Source organism: Apium graveolens, chromosome 8, assembly GCF_009905375.1.
Source record: "Apium graveolens cultivar Ventura chromosome 8, ASM990537v1, whole genome shotgun sequence".
NCBI classification, from domain to species: domain Eukaryota; kingdom Viridiplantae; phylum Streptophyta; class Magnoliopsida; order Apiales; family Apiaceae; genus Apium; species Apium graveolens.
The window spans coordinates 22,340,203-22,362,417 of NC_133654.1; the positions used below are offsets into that span (position 1 = coordinate 22,340,203).

The 22,215-nt window shown below is 33.7% G+C and overlaps 1 long non-coding RNA gene across 2 annotated transcripts; it reads left to right on the forward strand.

The window, feature by feature from the left end:
* Window positions 1–17,804: 17,804 nt before the first annotated feature.
* LOC141678961 (uncharacterized) lies at window positions 17,805–18,827 on the forward strand. Of its 2 annotated transcripts, none has more exons than XR_012557973.1 (3): window positions 17,805–18,415; window positions 18,495–18,591; window positions 18,682–18,827. It is a non-coding gene; the product is annotated as an uncharacterized LOC141678961 (long non-coding RNA). The 2 variants fall into 2 exon arrangements; XR_012557972.1 differs by having other exon boundaries at window positions 18,499–18,591.
* The last annotated feature ends 3,388 nt before the right edge of the window (window positions 18,828–22,215 follow it).

Below are 22,215 nucleotides of genomic sequence, written 5' to 3' on the forward strand. Positions count from 1 at the left end.
AAGGTACCTTAGACTACTTATGCTTTTCATACTGATGATATTAATGAGTTGAGAAGATATCTTAAAACCATGTTTGTTAGTTATAGAGATCAAACTTTAACATGTGAAAGATTAACTTCTGAAAATCTTGCTTTTAGGAAAATGAATGATTTCTTAGAAAAAGAGTTAGTCATGTTCCATCAAACTCAGCAGGATAGAGATGATGCTTTTTATGTTAGGGATGAAGTGCTAAAAATGAATGAATCTCTAAAAACTGAGTTAGAAAAGGAGAGAGAGATTATCAGAACTTGGACTAACTCTGGCAAAACAACTCAAAATTTGCTAAGCAGTGGAAACTGGAAAGAGGGCTTAGGTTATGGAGAAAATAAAAATGAAAAAGGAACTGTAGAAATTAAGCCTGTTGATAAGCAAAAGCTGAAGTTAAAACCTGTTAAGTTTGTAACTGAAAAATCTGAAAATGAGAAATCAGAAGTTAAAAAGGAATTAGCTTCTGACAAACTAAAACAGGAAAAGACAGCTGAAGTTAACATAGGCTTAATGACAAAGAAGCAGCTTAAGCATAAGCTGAAAGATGTTAAGAATGCAAACAAGGTAAAATCACCTAGGAAAAACAGGAATGAAAAGGAAGGTGTGAATAAAAGCAATAACTATAAATCTGTTCCTGATGCTCCTAGGAAAGCGTGTCATAACTGTGGAAGTTCTAACCATCTGGCTTCTTTTTGCAGGAAGAATAAGAATATTAACTCCTTATCTACAAAATCAGGAGTTAAGAGTCAGTCTGTTAGATACAAACCATAAGATCCTTGTTTTCATTGTGGTAGTTTATGGCATTCCATTTATACTTGTAAGGAATATCATAGTTTGTACTATGATTATTATCAAATAAAACCTTGTTTAAAGAAAGTTTCTGTTGTTCCTTCTAGTGTAAGTTCTGATTCAAAGTCTGGTAGTATAAGTTCTGATAAGAAAACTGTTAACATAAAATCTGATGCTAAATTCGCTGCAAATGTTAACAAACCTAAAAAGGCCAAAGGATCCAAGCAAGTCTGGGTCCTTAAAACTAATAATTAGTGGTCTTTTTGATTGCAGGGCAACAGGAAAAATATTTTAGTTCTGGACAGTGGATGTTCAGGACATATGACTGGAAATAAGGCCCTGCTATCAGACTTTGTGGAGAAAGCTGGCCCAAGTGTTTCTTATGGAGATGGCAACATTGGAAAAACTTTGGGATATGGCAATATCAATCTTGGGAATGTCATCATTAAAGATGTAGCTCTGGTCTCAGGACTTAAACACAACTTACTGAGTATAAGTCAAATATGTGACAGAGGTTATCATGTTAATTTCTTTGCAGAACATTGTGAAATAGTTAGTAAATCTAAAGAAAAAATTGTTCTGAAGGGATTCAGGCGTGGTAACATTTATGAAGCTAAGCTTTCAACAAGTTCTGATGGTTCTGCAATCTGTTTAGTGAGTAGAGCCTCAACTGAAGAAAGCTGGAATTGGCACAAGAAACTCTCTCATTTAAACTTCAACAAGATAAATGAACTGATCAAGAAAGATCTTGTGAGAGGACTGCCAAAATCAGTGTTTGTTCCTGATGGTCTTTGTGACTCATGTCAGAAGGCTAAACAAAGAAAATCTTCGTTCAAGAGCAAGACTGAATCATCAATTCTTGAGCCTTATTATCTGCTTCATGTTGATCTATTTGGTCCAGTGAATGTAATGTCTATTGCAAAGAAGAAATATGCGTTGGTCATAGTAGATGAGTTCACCAGATACACATGGGTGTATTTCTTGCACACAAAAAGTGAAACTGCATCTATCCTGATTGATCATGTCAAACATCTGGATAAATTGATCAAAGATTCTGTGAAAATTTTGAGGAGTGATAATGGCACTGAATTCAAGAATCTGATAATGGAAGTGTTCTGCAAAAATCATGGAATAAAGCAGGAATTTTCTGCTCCTGGAACTCCACAGCAAAATGGAGTTGTTGAAAGGAAGAATAGAACTCTCATTGAAGCTGCACGAACAATGCTTGAAGAAGCAAAGCTTCCAACCTATTTCTGGGCTGAAGCTGTGCAGACTGCTTGTTTTACTCAAAATGCAACACTCATTAACAAGCATGGAAAAACACCATATGAGATGGTGAAGAACAAGAAGCCAAATCTCAAATACTTTCATGTATTTGGATGTAAGTGTTTTGTTCTCAAGACTCATCCTGAACAGCTATCCAAGTTTGATCTAAAAGCTGATGAGGGAATCTTTGTTGGATATCCACTTTCTACAAAAGCCTTCAGAGTCTATAATTTGAGAACAAAAGTGGTCATGGAATCTATCAATGTCTCTTTTGATGACAAGAAGATCACTGGACTTGAAGATTGCATTGATCATGATCAGCTGAGATTTGAAAATGAAGATTCATATTCTGATACCTCAAGTCCTGACAGTCTAAGTCCTGATACTGTAAATTCTGATGGATTAAACTCTGATGTTATTGAAACTGTGGTGACTACGTCAAAGGAAGATGCACCAATGCAGGGGGAGCATACTCAAGATATTATCACATCTCAAGAAACATCAGAACATACATCTGGCTCTTCAAATTCTGATTCGTCAAGTTCTGATAAGCCAAGTACTGACAGTACTGAAAATCTAAATGCTGAAGGATCCAACTCAGAGAGCATAGTTTCAGGGGGAGCATCAGAAAATGAAACCGAAGACAGCATGAATCATGGGGGAGCATCCAGTTCTAGAGAAAATCTTCCATCTGCAAGGAAGTGGACAAAATCACATACACCTGATTTGATAATTGGAAATCCTGAGGCAGGTGTCAGAACTAGAACAGGTACTTCGAATGAATGTCTTTACAATTCTTTTCTCTCTCAGTCTGAGCCAAAGAAAGTGGAAGAAGCTCTTCAAGATGCTGATTGGGTGCAAGCAATGCAGGAAGAGTTGAATGAATTTGAAAGAAACAAAGTCTGGACCTTAGTGCCAAGACCTAAGAATAGATCGGTTGTTGGTACAAAGTGGGTATTCAGAAACAAAACTGACAGTGATGGCATAATTGTAAGGAACAAGGCAAGGCTGGTTGCAAAAGGATATTCTCAACAGGAGGGAATTGACTATGATGAAACATTTGCGCCAGTTGCTAGGTTAGAAGCCATAAGGATATTCATGGCTTATGCTGCTCACAAAAAGTTTACTGTCTTTCAAATGGATGTGAAAAGTGCTTTTCTCAATGGAGAATTGGAAGAGGAAGTATATGTTGAACAACCTCCAGGCTTTGTAGATTCCAAACATCCAGATTATGTCTACAGGCTTGATAAAGCACTTTATGGACTTAAGCAAGCTCCTAGAGCATGGTATGAGACTTTAGCTCAGTTTCTTCTGGAAAGTGGATTCAACAGAGGAACTATTGACAAAACACTGTTCTATCTCAACCATGGCAAGGACTTACTTTTGATTCAGATTTATGTTGATGATATTATTTTTGGGTCTCCAAATGACAAACTTTGCAAAAAGTTTGCCAAACTAATGCAATCAAGATATCAGATGAGTATGATGGGATAACTTAGTTATTTTCTGGGCCTTCAAGTCAAGCAGAGTGAAGAAGGAACTTTTATTTGTCAATCTAAGTACACCAGAAACTTGCTGAAGAAATTTGGAATGCAAGACTGTTCAAGTGCATCCACTCCCATGGCCACTGCAACAAAACTGGATAAGGATACTGGTAATTCAGTAGATATTACTAATTACAGAGGTATGATTGGCTCACTTCTCTATCTAACTGCTAGTAGACCACATATCATGTTTGCTACCTGTCTTTGTGCAAGATTTCAAGCAGATCCAAGAGAACCTCATTTAACAGCTGTAAAAAGAATCTTTAAGTATCTTAAAGGAACAGCTGATCTAGGATTATGGTATCCTAGAGAATCAGATTTTAAATTAATAGGTTACTCAGATGCAGATTTTGCAGGTTGCAAAATTGACAGGAAAAGCACAAGTGGTAGCTGCCAATTTCTTGGAGGCAGGTTGGTTTCTTGGTATAGCAAGAAACAAAAGTCAATTTCCACATCAACTGCAGAAGCAGAGTATATTGCTGCAGGAAGCTGCTGTGCACAGATTCTTTGGATGAAGAATCAGTTACTGGATTATGGGTTAACATATTTCAAAATCCCTATTTACTGTGATAATCAAAGTGCTATTGCTATGACAGGTAATCCAGTTCAACACTCTATGACAAAGCACATCAGCATCAGGTACCATTTCATCAGGGAACATGTGGATGAAGGTACAGTGGAATTGCATTTTGTTCCCACAGATCAACAAGTAGCAGATATCTTCACAAAACCACTGTGTGAAGCTACCTTTACAAAATTGGTAAATGAACTTGGAATGATTTCAGGTTCTTTCTCTAAATCTGCTTAAACTTGTTCTATGTTATCAGACTTTATGATCAGTATTTACAGAATTAATCTCTTTGTATATTCTGTGCATTAATTGATAAATGTTTTTAAGTACTGACTGTTGTCTGATACATATCTCTTAACTCTCATAAGTGATATATCTGTTTAAGTAATCATTCTATCCTATGAGGATAATTGTGTTAGATACTGACCTACTAGTCTTTAATAAACAAATGATCCCATGAAAGAAGTAATTATTTCTGTGGAAATCTTATGACACAAGCAAATTCTGATACTTGAGCTTAGTTTAGTTTACTTTATTCATCTTACTACTAAGTCCCAAATTAGAATAATGCTACTCATCTGTTTAAGTTCTGATTCTAGTAAAACTGCTGAATGTACTAAGTGCTGATAAACCTCACTTATCAAAAGAAGAAGAACAAGAATCAAAGAATAATATCAGGTACTCCTTTGAGATCTAGAGTAAAAATGTGAATGGGACGACCCAAGTGCATAGCTGGTATTAAGTAAATATGCATTAGAAAAGCAAAATATTTTTTCTTGGTGACTGTTCACACTCTATGATTACTGGAGAAATACTCTGATAATAACATAAATTCTGATAAGCAGTCGTGACTCACTTACACTGAGAAGCCACTGTAAAAGAGAATTTCAAAGATGCATAAAAAAAAAAAATTGAGGTGGACTCATGCATGAACTCATTTATCAGTAGGTTTCAGGATAATGACAGCTCTTTAGCAAAATTTTAATTATGACTTATTTCTAAGATGTACTGAAGTAGATCAGACTTTACTCTTTATTAGTTATTTAGCTTAATGCACACACACATCACTCCATATGAATGATGAAATTTCTGTGGTGGTCTATGTTATTTTAGATAAACAGTCATTGTGTCATTTTTGCACAAATTCTGAGGACACGTTCTAGTTATATGGTATGATGATTAAGTCCTGAAGACTATACCTCAGAACTTGTATGAAAACTTACTAAGATAGATATTCCTTGTTCGAGTTAAGACATTATGTTCTGATGACTGTTAAGTTCTGGTATAGGTCTAAGTTCTGATTTTTCAGTCTAACCCTTTACTTGACTTATCTGTGAGTAAAATTTGGTAACAGTCTCAGATTAATTTCGAAATGTTGAAGTGGAAGATTAATAGTCTATGGTTAAAACATAATGGCACTCGTCCTTGAACAGTTCACTCTTGTTACATGTGCACATTCCTTTTCCAATGACTATTATTCTTTTTTCAAGTCTAGGGAGACGAGTAGACTTAACTCTATCTGTCAGCATTAAATATCTTCGCGTCTCCTGACATTCTCTTGCCTATATAATCAACCACTTCACTTTAGCCCTTTCATCAATTTTTCTCACAATCGTAACTTCATATTCTTTTTCAAAAGCATCATGGTTCGATACAACATGTTTTTGAATTACCAAAATTTTCATATGGAGCTAAGCTGCGCCGACTGGCAGCAGGAGTGGCATGTAACTGCCATTCCTGAAGAGATATGGGGCTCTGTCCCACAGGCGGTGCTGAACCAACTTCTGTTCTTCGAGATGGACTACCAGCTTCATCTTGATCGATTGGAGGTGGAACGGCGGGAAGCTATCCGTCAGCAAGAGCGAATCATTCGACTCGCTATCTTGTTTGTCGAAGATAGGAAGAGGAAGATGACTTAATCTCGTCTTCTTCCTGTTCTTCTTCATCCTCAGCGTTGTCAGGCTTCTTAGCTAGGACTAAAGCTGTTGACGTTAGGATTAGAAGCTTAGGGAAAATCTTGTATTGATGTAATTTCTATTTCATATATGTATTGATTTGATATATTAATGAAAACTGTTTTTACTTCAAGATTTTGTCTCTGAGTTATTTTATCTTGTGTTGTTAAATCCTGCTTGATATTCTGATGACCATTTAAATTTTGTCTTTATTTAAGTTCTGATTCTTTGTCAGCACTTATTCATCGAAATTATCTTGGTCATTTTTAACATGATTCATTTTCAGAATATTAATGTTGCAGTGAAAAATAATTCAATCAGTGCTAACAGTTTAAATTTTGAATTAAAACCGTGTCTCTTGATAAATGCAATGGTTTTTCCTTGAAACAAGGCAACTGGGTAAGTAATCATTCCTGTTTTCTCGAGCCCAGTAACTATCCGTTATTACTGCATGTCTGACAGGTGTTCAACGGTAACATTTTTTTCAGAGTATAAGAACAACAGAGAGAAGATTTCTTTAATCTTTTATTTTCTTTATACTTTATCTCTCTTCTTACTTTTACTCTCTTTCTCATTCTTTCTCACGTTGGTTTTTCATACAGACATTATCTCAAACACCTAACAGGCATACTTGAATTTCAATATTTTTTCACATGGCACCAAAGGATTTAATCATTGATGGAGCAAAGTTTGTTCCAAACAACTATGCTGCAATTCTTGATCATGCTGAAGCTCCATCTGAATTGCATTTTGTGCAAGATCTTCTTGCACATAGTGAGGTTGGGTACGCCTTAACTCAGCCTGAATTATTTTCAAGTCAATAAGTTCTGCGGTTCTGGAGGACTGGAGTTTTTGATGATGGTGGTAAACGAGGAACTCCCAGTATTATCTTCCAAGTGGGTGATTCATCCTATGTAGTCACTCCTGGTACAGTACGAAGAGCATTACATCTTCCAGAAGATTGTACCTTCTCTATACCAGAGGAATCAGAACTTCGGGGGTTAATGACTGATTTGGGATATGAAAAGAGTCTGACGAAACTTGGACAGTTGAAACGGGCTAATATCAGAAGAGAATGGAGTTTCTTCTTCGATTGCATCACCAAGGCTTTTGGCAACAAGTGTTCAAATTTTGATGCCATCCCAATTCTGAGTCAGCACATCGGGTATGCTATTATCCATCAAACTCATTTTGATTTTACAACTGGAATAATTGGTTTTATTGGGGATAGGATGACAGAGGATCGAGATGTTGTTTATTTTGCTAGATTCTGTCAACTTATTTATACGTATTGTACTGCTGAACCCCAGTTAGTCAGCACTCAAACCCCACCTTTTAAGGTTGCAAAAAGGTACTTTAACGACCTGATAAATGCTGACACAAAGAAATCAATGGTGAGACAATTACAGATTCCTCAGTCTGTAAAACAGATTCTGGTAAATGCTGATCTTGCTACTTACAAATCTGTTTACTCAAATGTTCAACCAACTCACCATAACCAAAATCCATCAACCTCAGTCCCTACCTCTCATTCTACTCAACCTACCCTCAGAACTTATCTCAAATCCTATCTCTCCACTTCACAGACTGCTCAACCTTCTTCTTCAGCACCTACTGTGAAGCCTACATCCTCTAAGCCAAAGAGAACAAAGACTGTTTCTCAAACACCTCAAAAGAGGAGAAGCATTACTTTGAGAGATGAATCAGATTCTGAGGATCAGATTCCCTCTTCAGAACCTGTGGTAAATGAAGCTGAGAAGGCAACTTCTCAGAAGGATTCTGCAATTGGGGGTTCTAGGCTTCTCAAGAGGCTTAGACGTATGACGGTTACTGAAACTCCCAAGGAATCCAAATCAACAAGGAAGTACAAGAAACAGAGGGCACAAAGGCCAGTTTCAGATGATGAGGAGGAAGCAGCTAAGGAAGGGGATCAGGAATCTCTGATCTCACAAGACAAGAAATTTGCTCCAGTCACTTCTTCTCCATCAACTCCATCTCAGGAACCTGTATCTGACAAGGCTAATTCACCTTCTATGTCTCTTGTTGATCCAGGCACAAGTGCTGAAATTGATATTCAGAACCTGGTTGTGCCTGAAATACTTTTCTTAGAAGCTCCAACATCAAATAATCCTTCCACAATACCTGCTACTGATGCTGTTCAAACTCCTGAGTTATCACTAACACCTTCTCTGCATCAAGATGCTGATGATCAGATTTTAGGTGAGCATCAGGATATGGCTGTTGATCAGAACTTAGTATCAGATCAGCAATTAGAGGATGTTGAAGCCTCCATTGCTACTCACACAGTTGTCTTATCAGAAGATACTGATTCTCTAAGTTCTGATGCTGCAAATGTTGGAGATACTGGTGAGGCTGCTACAACTGTAGATGCTGATGAAGCAGGTCCTTCAGGACATACTCCTCCACTGACTCTTCCTAAGTCTGAACTGGTAAAGGAGTTTGTTATCAGGGATGCACCAGTACCTTGGAGTGAAACTCCTGCAGGTCAGGAGTGGACTAAGGAATGGAACTCAGTTTCATGTGTTCCAAATGCTTTACATCTTGCTGAGCACTTGACTAAAGCTGATGAAATGTTACATTCTGATGATTTTAAAACCCAGCTTAGAGTCACTGCATTGAGTACTAAACATCTACAAGGTCTTCATTCCAACACTCATGCAGAGCTACACAAGATTCAGGAGAACTTTATCAAACAGGAACAAGTTTGGAAAATTGATAAGAAAAAGTTCTTCCAACCTACCATTGACAGGGTTGCTTATATTGAGAAAACTCAAGAGAAGCAACAAGCTCAGATTGATCAAATTCTGACAAATCAAGCTTCTCAGCAATCGCAACTTACTGAAATCCAGACCTCAGTGGAACTACTTATCTCTCTTTTATTACCTGTTGATGCCAAAAAGGGGGAGAAGGTAATTAAGTCCAAATGCAAAACCAACAAGTCACTGCAAGGAAAGGATGATGGAAAAGATGACCAAGGAAACTCTGGAATGGGTAGTGGTCATAGTCAAGGTAGAAGGTTTACATCAAGACAAGCTAGTCACAGAACAAGTTCTGATACTGGGAAAAGAATAAGTTCTGCTGCTGGTAAAAGGATAAGTTCTGATGAACTTCTAGATCTTGATGAGGAAATGTCAAGACAGTTATTTCTTCAAGAAAATCCAGGGATGGACTTGGAAAGTTTAAAGGAAGAAGAAGCCAGACTTAAATCAGAGAAAGTCACATCTAAATCTGAAGCTTCTGGTAAAAAGTTACTTCCAAAACCTAAAGGCATTGTGATCAAAGAAAGGATACATACTGAAGAAACTTTGGCTAGATCACAACCACAGATAGATCCAAGATCCAAGGGTAAAGAAAAGGTTGGTGAACCTATCAAGCCTTATGTACCTCCTGAGGAAGAAGAAATTACTGATGGAAAAGATGATCTTGCTCTGACTTCAAGAAAAGTTCTTAAAACAACCTCTGACATGGCTCAAGTTGTTCAGAGTCAAGAAATTGTAAGTTCTGATATTCAGAAGAAGCAAGTAACCTCTGACAGTGCTCAAGTTAACTTGATATCAGAAAATAAATCTAAAACACTCCTACCAGGATTCACTAAAGCAAAACAGACTCAATCTTTGAAGACTACTCCAAGTGGTTTTGAAGCAAGAGTAGTTACTGGAAAGGAAGCTAGAGATAAAACTGGATTGGGAAGTGCTGATGAAAGAAGAGTACACAACACTACCGATGATCCAACTTCCTTGAGTGAACCAGGTATTGGAGCAACTCCTGAGAGATTGAATCAACTAGAATCTGTACAAATGGTTTACCATACCTACTTGAAAGAATACATCATGTTGTATTTCATGACAGATGGTAGGGTTTATCATATAAGACAAAATGCCATTCCATTGAAGTATTTTGAAGAATTGGAGCATGTATTATTCTTACTTCAAGTGGATGACAGATTGACAGGGACTGCTGCAAATTATTTGAAAGAACAGATTCAGAGACAGAAAAGACTTTATTCTGTTAAGTCTGACAGCATATATGTTCCAAGTACAGAAATCACAATGGTGATATTGTTGATATGAAGCCTAATACTGCACAGATCAGAACATATCTTGGTATTAAGGGGCTTGAATTCAATCTAGAGTCTAACAAAGCTTATGTCATAAGACTAGATCGGGAGTTGAGAAAAGCAAAGATTAATGATCTCAGAGCTGCAATATTTCAAACTGGTGAAGATACTGCAGAGCTTAAAGATGTCAAACGGAGAATGATTGATGAACTCAAATATGCTGAGAAATGTTTGTTGAAGAATTATCTCAGAACAACTCCTGACATCAGAGAGATCAGAAAATGATGAAGCCAAGTCAAAGATCTACAACTACTTAAATTCTGATGTGTATACAGACCAAAGTTGTTATCAGAAGTTGAATTGGTAAAAGCTTTAAGGACTGTAAGTTGTAGTTATCTTGTCTATTTCTCATGCATTTGTACTTAATGTTTTTGACATCATCAAATATCTGTTAAACTTGTATATTTTGCTAATTTACAAGTTGGGGGAGATTGTTAGATATATTTGATAATGTCATGGCTAATATGTTTTATGTTTAGATTTCAGATCTTATTTGAACAGAACAAATCAGTACTTAACTGATCAGTACTTATACTGGACGTCAGAACTTAAGGGATATCAGTACTTATGTTATCAGGAGATAAGTATCAGGAGATAGATATCAGAACTTAAGTGCTGAAGGACGATCAGATAAGGACAGTAGCTGATTAAAGTTAAGAAGATCAAGATAAACATAAGAAGAGATATGCATGAAGAAGGAATTCCGTGAAGAATGGAATACTTGGAATAGAAGATATCTGATTGATATATTTTAGGAAGCAGAATTATATTCCATATCAATTAGCGATTATCTTGTAACCGTGTAGTATATAAATACAGACATAGGGTTTACACTATAAGTGTTATCATTATCGAGAATATTATTTACTGTAACCCTAGCAGCTCTCGTGATATTTTGTTCATCACTGAGAGATAACAGTTCCAGATTGTAACAGAGTTTATTGTTTCAATAAAGTTTGTTTTCTGTTACATAAGTTCTTGAAGTTTGATTTGATTGTAATAAACACTGTATTCACCCCCTCTACAGTGAAAGTGTGACCTAACAGATGCTAGGATTCATGAGGAGCCACTTAGTTGGTGGGCTAGTTATGGGTCTGAAACAACAATGTTACAAAACTTGGCTTTCAAGTTACTTTCACAACATGCTTCGTCCTCTTGTTACAAGAGAAATTGTAGTTCTTTCAGAAATATTTAAAGTGTAAAGAGGAACACATAAACATCAAGTAGAATCGAAGATCTTGTGTATGTTCATAGTAATTTGAGATTGTGTTTGGTAATGAATCACACACAGAGGGGGGGGGGGGGTTGAATGTGTTTTGGTATTTTTCTGCTTTTCTTAAAGTGTTTATGGTGATGAATAAAGTAAACTAAAACCTTGCAGTGAAATGTGTCAATACTGAATTTAAACAGGCAATAACAGTGAACACAGATCTTTCAAAACTCACTTAATTTAATATTAAAATTAAGAATGTCTTGCTACAAAATTTATAGGCTCTTTGTTGATAAAGAGCTTAGCTTCTTCCTTGAGATAATACAAGATTTCAGATCTAAATTGTTACAGCTAACAAAGGATCAGTGTTAACTTTATAGAATAGTTAAACACTGGTTTACACAACGTGTAATAAGAAGTGCTAATCACTTTAGCAGCCTTTCATTAATCTTGTACTTTGAGTTTTACCTCGAGATCTCCAGTTTATTATATAGAGAACTCAACATCTCGATAAGTATAATGGCTTATCGAGATCTCTCATTACTTTATTATTGATATGACTTATCGAATTCTCCGAGTTCTCGAGTGTAATCTTGAGTAATCAAGATCTCTGAGTCCTCGAATGAACTTGACTTATCGAGGTCTTCATTTCTTTGCATGTAGAATTTACTTATGATATCTCTGAGTTCTCGAGTGACATTTTCACTTGTCGATATCTCAGAGTTCTTTAGTAAGGAAATGATTTGTCGATATCTCCAATCTTCATGTCTTCAATTTGGATTATCAATATCTCTGAGACTTCTCTATAAGCTTTTCTTGACTTCTCGATAAGTCATTCTGGAGTTCTCGAATGACTTCTCTATAACACTTAATCTGTGACTTGCAGACTTCCTGACTTAGAATGTTTTTCATAAAACAGATTTATTCAACTCCAAGCTTCTTCACACTTTCTCTGAGGCATGATTTTCATGATCTTCTTCCAGAGCATATTCTTAGGCTTGAGACTGTTTACAGAAAAATACTCCAGTCTAGTCTATCTACATTTTTACAGAATTAAATGTTATAATACAAAATGCAAATTTAGATTACAATACAACTTACTTAGGGTTGTCAATTTGACACTACAAGAAATTTGCAATCACACAACACCTATGAAACAACGGTCGACCAAAAAACCGTTGCCCCAAATTAGGAGACGACGGGGAATTTTTTTTCTGCGAATAACTGTTGTTAGACAACATGTAGAACAACGGTTATAGCAGTTTTTCGAAAGACTTGTCTCTGTGGCATCCTCTTATCGAGGTAGACAACAGTTCTTAAATTGCACTGTTGTCATAGATCTTTAACATAACAGTCCAAAACCGTTGTTAATAAGCTAACTTATTGTAATCTCAGACAATGGTTTTGGACTAATTTGAAAAAATAGTTGTTACAAAATATACATATAAACAACGGTTTACGGAGTCTGTTGTATAAAGGAGTCAACAGAGAAGCATCATACAACGGTTTTACAATTTTGACAGAATAACTGTCGTCTGTTTACAAGAAATCATGGCACCACCTGATTGGTGGAAAATATTTCACTTGGATCGCTGAGTTGGCGAAATGAGAGTCGTTGATTGATTTTACTTGGATTGCTTAGTTGGAAGAATGAGAACCGTCGATTGTGAGAATTTATCACACAACGGTATTTTGCAGAAAACGTTGTGTAAAATCTAAAATTCAGATTGGTTGATAATTAGCGAAATAATCTTTTAAAATGACTTTTTAGACGATCAAACCTTACGGATGTTAACATATATTGATTTTAGCCATGTAAAAAAATAATAAAAAATTTCAAAATTTATCTTGCTTGACTTTATAAGGAAAATGAGGTAAAAGTACAACTTCCTAAAACAAGATTCGTTGCCGATTAACGAAATAAATTTTTCAAATGATTTTTTGGGCGATCCAACCGTACGGATCTTAACATATATTGATTTTAGCCACGTAAAAAAATAAAAATAAAATAAAATTTATCTTGCTTGAGTTTTTAAGGAAAATGAGGTTAAAGTACAATTCTCTAAAACAAGATTCGTTGTTGATTAATGAAATAATTTTTGAAATAATTTTTTGGACGATCCAACCGTACGGATGTTAAAATATATTAATTTTAGCCATGTAAAAAAAATTAAAAAAATTTTAAAATTTATCTTGCTCGACTTTATAAGAAAAATAAGGTAAAAGTACAACTCCGTGAAATAAGATTCATTGCTGATTAAGGACATATTTTTTCAAAATATTTTTTGGACGATCCAACCATACAGATGTTAAAATATATTTATTTTAGCCATGTAAAAAAATAATAAAAAATTTCAAAATTTATCTTCCTTGAGTTTTAAAGGAAAATGAGGTAAAAGTACAACTCCCTAAAACAAGATTCGTTGCCGATTAATGAAATAATTTTTTGAAATGATTTTTTCGACGATCAAACCGTACGGATGTTAACATATATCGATTTTAGCCATGTAAAAAAATAATAAAAAAATTTAAATTTATCTTGTTTGTGTTTTTAAGGAAAATGAGGTAAAAGTACTACTCCCTAAAATAAGATTCGATGCCGATTAACGAAATAAATTTTTTGAATGATTTTTTGGATGATCCAACCGTACGGATGTTAAAATATATTGATTTTAGCCATGTAAAAAAATAATAAAAAATTTCAAAATTTATCTTCCTTGAGTTTTAAAGGAAATTGAGGTAAAAGTACAACTCCCTAAAACAAGATTCGTTGCCGATTAACGAAATGATTTTTTGAAATGATTTTTTCGACGATCAAACCGTACGGATGTTAACATATATTGATTTTAGCCATGTAAAAAAAATAATAAAAATAAAATTTATCTTGTTTGCGTTTTTAAGGAAAATGAGGTAAAAGTACTACTCCCTAAAACAAGATTCGATGCCGATTAACGAAATAAATTTTTTGAATAATTTTTTGGACGATCCTACCGTACGGATGTTAAAATATATTAATTTTAGCCATGTAAAAAAATAATAAAAAATTTCAAAATTTATCTTCCTTGAGTTTTAAAGGAAAATGAGGTAAAAGTACAACTCCCTAAAACAAGATTCGTTGCCGATTAACGAAATGATTTTTTGAAATGATTTTTTCGACGATCAAACCGTACGGATGTTAACATATATTGATTTTAGCCATGTAAAAAAATAATAAAAATAAAATTTATCTTGTTTGTGTTTTTAAGGAAAATGAGGTAAAAGTACTACTCCCTAAAACAAGATTCGATGCCGATTAACGAAATAAATTTTTTGAATGATTTTTTGGACGATCCAACCGTACGGATGTTAAAATATATTGATTTTAGCCATGTAAAAAAATAATAAAAAATTTCAAAATTTATCTTCCTTGAGTTTTAAAGGAAAATGAGGTAAAAGTACAACTCCCTAAAACAAGATTCGTTGCCGATTAACGAAATAATTTTTTGAAATGATTTTTTCGACGATCAAACCGTACGGATGTTAACATATATTGATTTTTGCCATGTAAAAAAATAAAAAAAAATTTAAAATTTATCTTGTTTGTGTTTTTAAGGAAAATGAGGTAAAAGTACTACTCCCTAAAACAAGATTCGATGCCGATTAACGAAATAATTTTTTTGAATGATTTTTTGGACGATCCAACCGTACGGATGTTAAAATATATTGATTTTAGCCATGTAAAAAAATAATATAAAAAATTTCAAAATTTATCTTCCTTAAGTTTTAAAGGAAAATGAGGTAAAAATACAACTCCCTAAAACATGATTCGTTGCCGATTAATGAAATAATTTTTTGAAATGATTTTTTCGACGATCAAACCGTACGGATGTTAACATGTATTGATTTTAGCCATGTAAAAAAATAATAAAAAAATTTAAAATTTATCTTGTTTGTATTTTTAAGGAAAATGAGGTAAAAGTACTACTCCCTAAAACAAGATTCGATGCCGATTAACGAAATAATTTTTTTGAATGATTTTTTGGACGATCCAACCGTACGGATGTTAAAATATATTGATTTTAGCCATGTAAAAAAATAATAAATAATTTCAAAATTTATCTTCCTTGAGTTTTAAAGGAAAATGAGGTAAAAGTACAACTTCTTAAAACAAGATTCGTTGCCGATTAACGAAATAAATTTTTCAAATGATTTTTTGGGCGATCCAACCTTACAGATCTTAACATATATTGATTTTAGCCACGTAGAAAAATAAATAAATAAAATTTATCTTGCTTGAGTTTTTAAGGAAAATGAGGTAAAAGTACAACTCCCTAAAACAAGATTCGTTGCTGATTATCGAAATAATTTTTGAAATGGTTTTTTGGACGATCCAAATGTTAAAATATATTTATTTTAGCCATGTAAAAAAATAATAAAAAATTTCAAAATTTATCTTCCTTGAGTTTTAAAGGAAAATTTATCCAACCGTACGGATGTTAAGATATATCAATTTTAGTCATATGAAAAAATTATTAAAAAATGAAAAATGATTTTTTCATTTTTCACACCATTTTTGGTTTTCCCCCTTTAATTTTCATTTCCCCCTTCCTTCTAATTTTCATTCCCCCCCTTACCTCCCCCTTCCCCTTTCTTTAGATCTGACCCCTCTTCTTCTCCTCTTTCTACTCTTCCATGTCTCTCCCACGACTTTTCTCTCTGTCCTCTCTCTACATGGTTTTGCCGTGGATTAAGTGTGTATTATGATGGGTTTAGATTTTTGAGTTTTCAAACCCTAACCATCTCCCTCTACAATGTTGAAGATATAATTGGAATGACAATTTTGACGAGACCAAAGATGAGAGTATCGATAGTGCTTGGAAGGTGAGGCAATTTGCATTGATATTTACTAGTAGGCTTACCCCTCTTCCTCTTCTGCTCAGACATGGCCAATCTTTTTACTCCTCCACAAAATCCAATCTTCATCGCCGGTCATTCAAGAAACTCTTCAGTTTCCTATCCAGGTTCATATTTTATGTTAATTATTGGATTTTTGATGTACCCTTTTGAATTCTTGATAAATCTTGCTGACCCCTATTTGTGATTTGTGTGATTTCAGAAAGTTAGTTGTGGTATTAGAGGAATTGGTATTGGCCATACAGTAAACATTGAATTTTGTTCTTCTTGTTCTTGCTGGTTAAATGGAAATTACTAATTTTAGCTGATTTTGCAGGTAATTTGGGCTTTAAAATGGGCATCTGAATGAATTGGTAAATATATATGCTTTATTTGGAGTTTTGTTCTGATTATTTATGGGTTTTGGTTTAACTAATTGGAGATTTTTAAAATTGATGGTCCTCTATTTTACACAAAAAACTCCTCTGTCTAAATTCCATAGTGTTCTTCAGCCATAATTTTGAGTGAATGACACTTATATATGTGTGTTAATTTTGTGGTTGTTAAACACAGGGAATGTGCTAAAGAACCGGTTAGGTTACACTCAGGTGCAGCAGAGAATAAGCTGAAAGCTCATATACAAGAAGTACTCAAATGCTGAGGGAGGAGCTGTTTCTCTTCTTCCACGGGCCACAGGTAGTAATAGATCAAATTAATTTATGACTTCCAGATGAAATTGGAGAGGGACACGTTTTCTGGCTATTACAGATAATTCAATGGTACAACTTCATACTTTGAGTCCGACATATACTGTGATGATTATTTTCTGTGTGACCTTAATTTCCTTCTCCATTTCCAAGCTGAATAACTTGAAAATATGAAACATTTCAAATTGATCAGCTTCATACTTCTGCTAGTTTTTTTAAGAATACTAGCATATACTATTTATGACTCTTACCTATTTTTCATACTTTCTTAATTCTTTTTCCACAAGTATTTTCGTTTGTAATCTAATATTTTCAGAGAAGCAAGCATGTTATTAACTTGATTGCAAATGATTCAGCAAAAACAATTTTCCTGTTATGAACGGCTTTTAGTATCTAGATTTCCTTGTCAGGCCACATAATTGAATTATATAGTAGATATATCTACACAGGTTTTGTAGATTTTATCTAGATAATGGACATATGTATGTTATTTTGCAAAAGTTGTTCTGCCTATGCTACATATACTAGGAATGTTATGTTTTTTTTAAAACCGACTGGATTCAGAACCGCCTTGTGCAGATCTAGGGCTGTGGTCTTGAAGCAGTTATCTTTATTAGTTTTGTTCTTTTAATGCATTATACATAACTGCACTTCATTTTAATACTAAAGATGTATAATGTTTATGATCCAGTGGCTTGAATCAGAAATGTTGCGGCTCACTCATCTTCATGATAAAGCAAGTGATTTAGGCAATAAGAAAAAATATCCTTTGCTGTTAATTTTATGTTTCGTTCTCTCTGGGTTTTTCTTCTTCTTTGAACATTGTAAACAATCATTATGGATAAGTTATATACACATGCTTATGGCAACACAGGTGATTTACCTTGTGATATAGTAGTATTTAATTCTTACTTCTGAAGATAATGATAGTGAAATTGACAGTAATAAACAAGGTTTGCTTCTCACTTATCTCTCTATAATATAAACACTATTATTCAATAATCTTTTTATAATTACAAAAAAGTCTTTTGTTTGTTCAGAAATGTGTATGAGGGATAAAAGCTCTGGCTTTAGCAGGAGAGGAAGGGAGCCAATATCTCCAGGAAGTAATGATGTAAATGATTCCTGGAGTGGTGACAGGAATATACTAGTAAGAATGGAGAAATTGATACTAATTTACTAGACTAATATATGTATGCTCTGTTTATATTATAAAGAATTAGAATTTTATCAATGATCATCAACAATAGGTATTGTCAAAGGTGGGTTCTACTTTAGGGATAGTAGAACATGGCGTTGAGTGCCGTATTTACCTTCATATGTACCTTTTCGGCAGGTAATTGCTCTGTGAACTCGTGTTATACTTTTCTTGCATTGAGTACATGAGATTTTACATTCAATATATGTTTATGAAGCTAGCCTTCCTGAAGATGAGTGTCATTATGCGATTTATGACTATGATTTTGTGACCGTAGAGAATTGGCAGAAGAGCAGAATTTTCTTCATTGAATGGTAAGTACAAAATGCAAGGTCTTAAATTTGCTTTATTTGCATTCCATTTCGTTAAGTTCATTTATTTATGATCTGTATATGGTTGTAAAGGTGTCCAAGGTAAGGAGAAAAATGATTTACGCAAGCTATAAAGACAGATTTAAGAGGGAATTCGACGGCATCCAGCTTGACTTGCAAGCCACTGATCCAACAGAAATGGGACTTGATGTTTTCAATAGCCAAGCTGATTAAAATGTGTACATTAATGAGCATTAGTAGAAATAGATTTTAAGTTATAATTGTAATTCTTGTAGAGAACCATTGTATTGTAAATTTAATTTCAATTGTGAAATAATAATTGAATTATTATAATACCATTTTATTTGAAAACTGGTTTAATTTAAATAATGAGATTAATTTTATAAACAGTTGTGTGAAAGCCACATTAAAAATGATAAAAACCGTTGTATGTCTCAGTGCACATAGTTTTTTTTAAAAACTGTTATCTTTTGATATTATTTGCAATGGTTTAAATCTTTTACACCATTGCGTAAAGCTGTTGTGAGCATAGCTAAAACACAATACCCAAAAAATAAAAAACCGTTGCGTAAAGTATCTCATACATTTATTTCTTAATAAAAACCATTGTGTAATTAGATGAAATAAATACATAAACTGTTGTAGGAGTCAATTCTCATAACACTATTTTTAACTATTGTGCCTGTAAATTGTTACAACGGCTAAAAAACTGTTGTTTGTAGAATATTATAAAGGGTCATATGTGTTGTGTGAATAAAAAGAGACAATGGTTTTATATTCGGTTGTGTGATGTATTTGTTACAATGGTGCGTAACCATCGTATGAGTGCCAAACACACCGCCCCCGGATAGACAACGAAAAATTCATCTTTTAGACAACGGTGGAAAATCATTGTCCGATTCAATATTTCTTGTAGTGTGACTTAGTCTTGTTATAGTACATGTATGTCTTGCACAACAATCTCCCCCAATTTGTGAGAAGATTTCTTATCACAAATTCATGCCTGTTAACAAGACTAACCCCAAGCTACAATGGACATATAGATTTTACATGTAAATTGACACAAATATTACATTCATATATTAGGTGATTTTCTTGAGTTCAACAAAAACATACATCAGACAAATATTGTATCTCCTGTTTCTTCTCTAATGAGGTCTTTTAAGTATACAAGAATTTCCAGTTCCTTTATGATTAGTGTCCCTCTTAGAGCTTCCACAAGTTTGAGTTTGTCATGTTTTGAATAACCACTCAGTAAATCAATCCTAAATCTTGAGAATTTGCCAGCTTTGACATTTAAAAATCTTCCATCCTTGGTAACTCTGCTCATCCCTTTTTCTTTGAGATCTTCAGATCTTTGAATAAACATTTCTATCTCCTCATCATACTTTCTCTTCCTCTCCTCACTTTCAGCCTTGTTTCTTGCTCTTCTTTCTTCCCTTTCTATCACCCATGCAGCTAAAACAGATCTCCAAGCCTTAGTTGCAGTAGCCTTGTCCTTTAGTAAGCTTATCACTCTCTTGATTTCTGTGGTTGAAAAGGTGTCCATTAAGTTGCTGCCAAGAAATGTGAAGGACCCATCTTGATAGTAGATTCTTACTTCCCTTAGTGTTACAACCCAAACTCTGACCATTTCTTCAGCTAGCTGTTGAAAGTAGTCTTCATCTGAGATGCACAAGTTTAGAGGTAGAAAATCACTTTGCTTGTAATAATTCCATATGGCCCTCTCAGTAACTTGCACTTTCTTAGGTTTCCTCCCAACATACTTGTAGTGAACTTTTAGTGATGGCTTGACAGAAGGTAGGTTTGTGATTTTCTTGAGAAATGTTTGGCTTGAGGTGATTGGTATTTTTAGAAAGGTGTTAGAAGTTTGTTTGTATAAGAATTTAGGCTTTGAGGTAGGAGGTGGTTCAGTGTATGAGTTTGTTGGCTTTGAAGGTTGAGTTTGGTTGGTTTGGATTTTTAGGGTTTGTTGGTGTGGTCCTGAAATGACTTCCTTCTTTTTCCTCCTCCTTTCATCTCTCTTCTTGTCATCTCCTTTCTTCTCATCATGCTTCTTGTCATTGCTACCGGTTTCCCTTGAAGATTGACTTGGATTTGAGCAAGAAGGTTTTTGTTCATCATGCTTCTGCTCATCATCATCCTTGTCATCTTTTAAATTAAATTGAGTGGTTGGCAACATAGTGTCAGGATTCAACAAGTATATGTCTAAGATCTTTATCATCTCCACATCTTCAGCCTTCTTGTTCTTTTTGTATTTTAGATCAGAGTGAATAGTCATGATTGCCCTCATATTTGATCTAACACAATTTTTAGGAAAAGTAAGTTGTTTGCATTATTTGTTATTTTTCTGATATGTTTTTCTTTGTGTTGTCAAACTTTATCACTAAGTTTGTTTAATTTGAATCATTGTTGCTATTGCTGATACTTTGTATTTTGATTGGTTATTTCATGGCATTTAAGTTCTTAATTTCGTTGTATATTTTTTTCATAACACAACTCAATATAAATTTCAAAAAACACTTTATACATATATTTAAATTTATTTAAAATAAAAAATTGACGTATCCATATCCCCGTGTCTCTGAGTCTACAAATTTAAATTTTGAAGAATCTGACACCCAGATTCGTGTCCGTGTCCGATCCTTTTACAAGAGTTCGAGCATCCTAGAGTTAAATAGTAATAACAACATCTATTATCTATCTATTATACAGATAAAATAGAGCAACTAGAGATTTTATTGAGATAGTTTATTTAACATAAAATGACAATTGAACCCTTCATGCTAGAAAATGATATTTTACCCCCTTACCTTATTAATTACATATTTATATCTCCATCATTATTATATATTAATATCTCTAATCATTAAATATTAATTTAAACAACAATTTATGCATTAAAAACATCAAAATACTTTTAGCACAACAATATGCTCAAATCTTGAACATATAATACAGTTATTTTGGAGGTTTAATGAGCTAATTCTCCTTGTGAAATGACAATTATACCTCCAACCTGTAAAATGATGTTTAATTTTTTTCTTAATTTAATTTATATTAAGATATCCAATACTTTTATATATAAATATCTTTATCTATCTATAAGTAATATTCGTAAAAGATATATCTCAATATTTCGTAGTTAATGATATTTGTACATATATGTAAATATACTATTTTAAATAAAATATATTCCCTTTCATCTCATCTAATTATTAATATTTGGACAAGGTACAAAGATTAGAAAATGAAAAATAAAAGATAAAAAATGAGTAAGTTAGTGAAAATACAATTATATAAAAGAAGAAAAATGTGTTATTTTAAGAAATGTTAATAGTTGGACAAGACGTCTAAAAAGAAAATAGTTGACAATGAAGGATAATTATTTGAGAAAGTAAAAAAATATAACTTAAAATTTAATGGCATTTAATTAATTATGATTATGCATAATTTTATGATAAAAAATTCTTAAAATTTGAAAAAACATTATTCTTTTACAATATTTTAACTCAATTTTACATATGTACAGTTGGATCGTCAAACAATGTTCGTGATATACAATCATAAGCCATACAAATAGAAAGGTTATCTAGAGTGACCTTT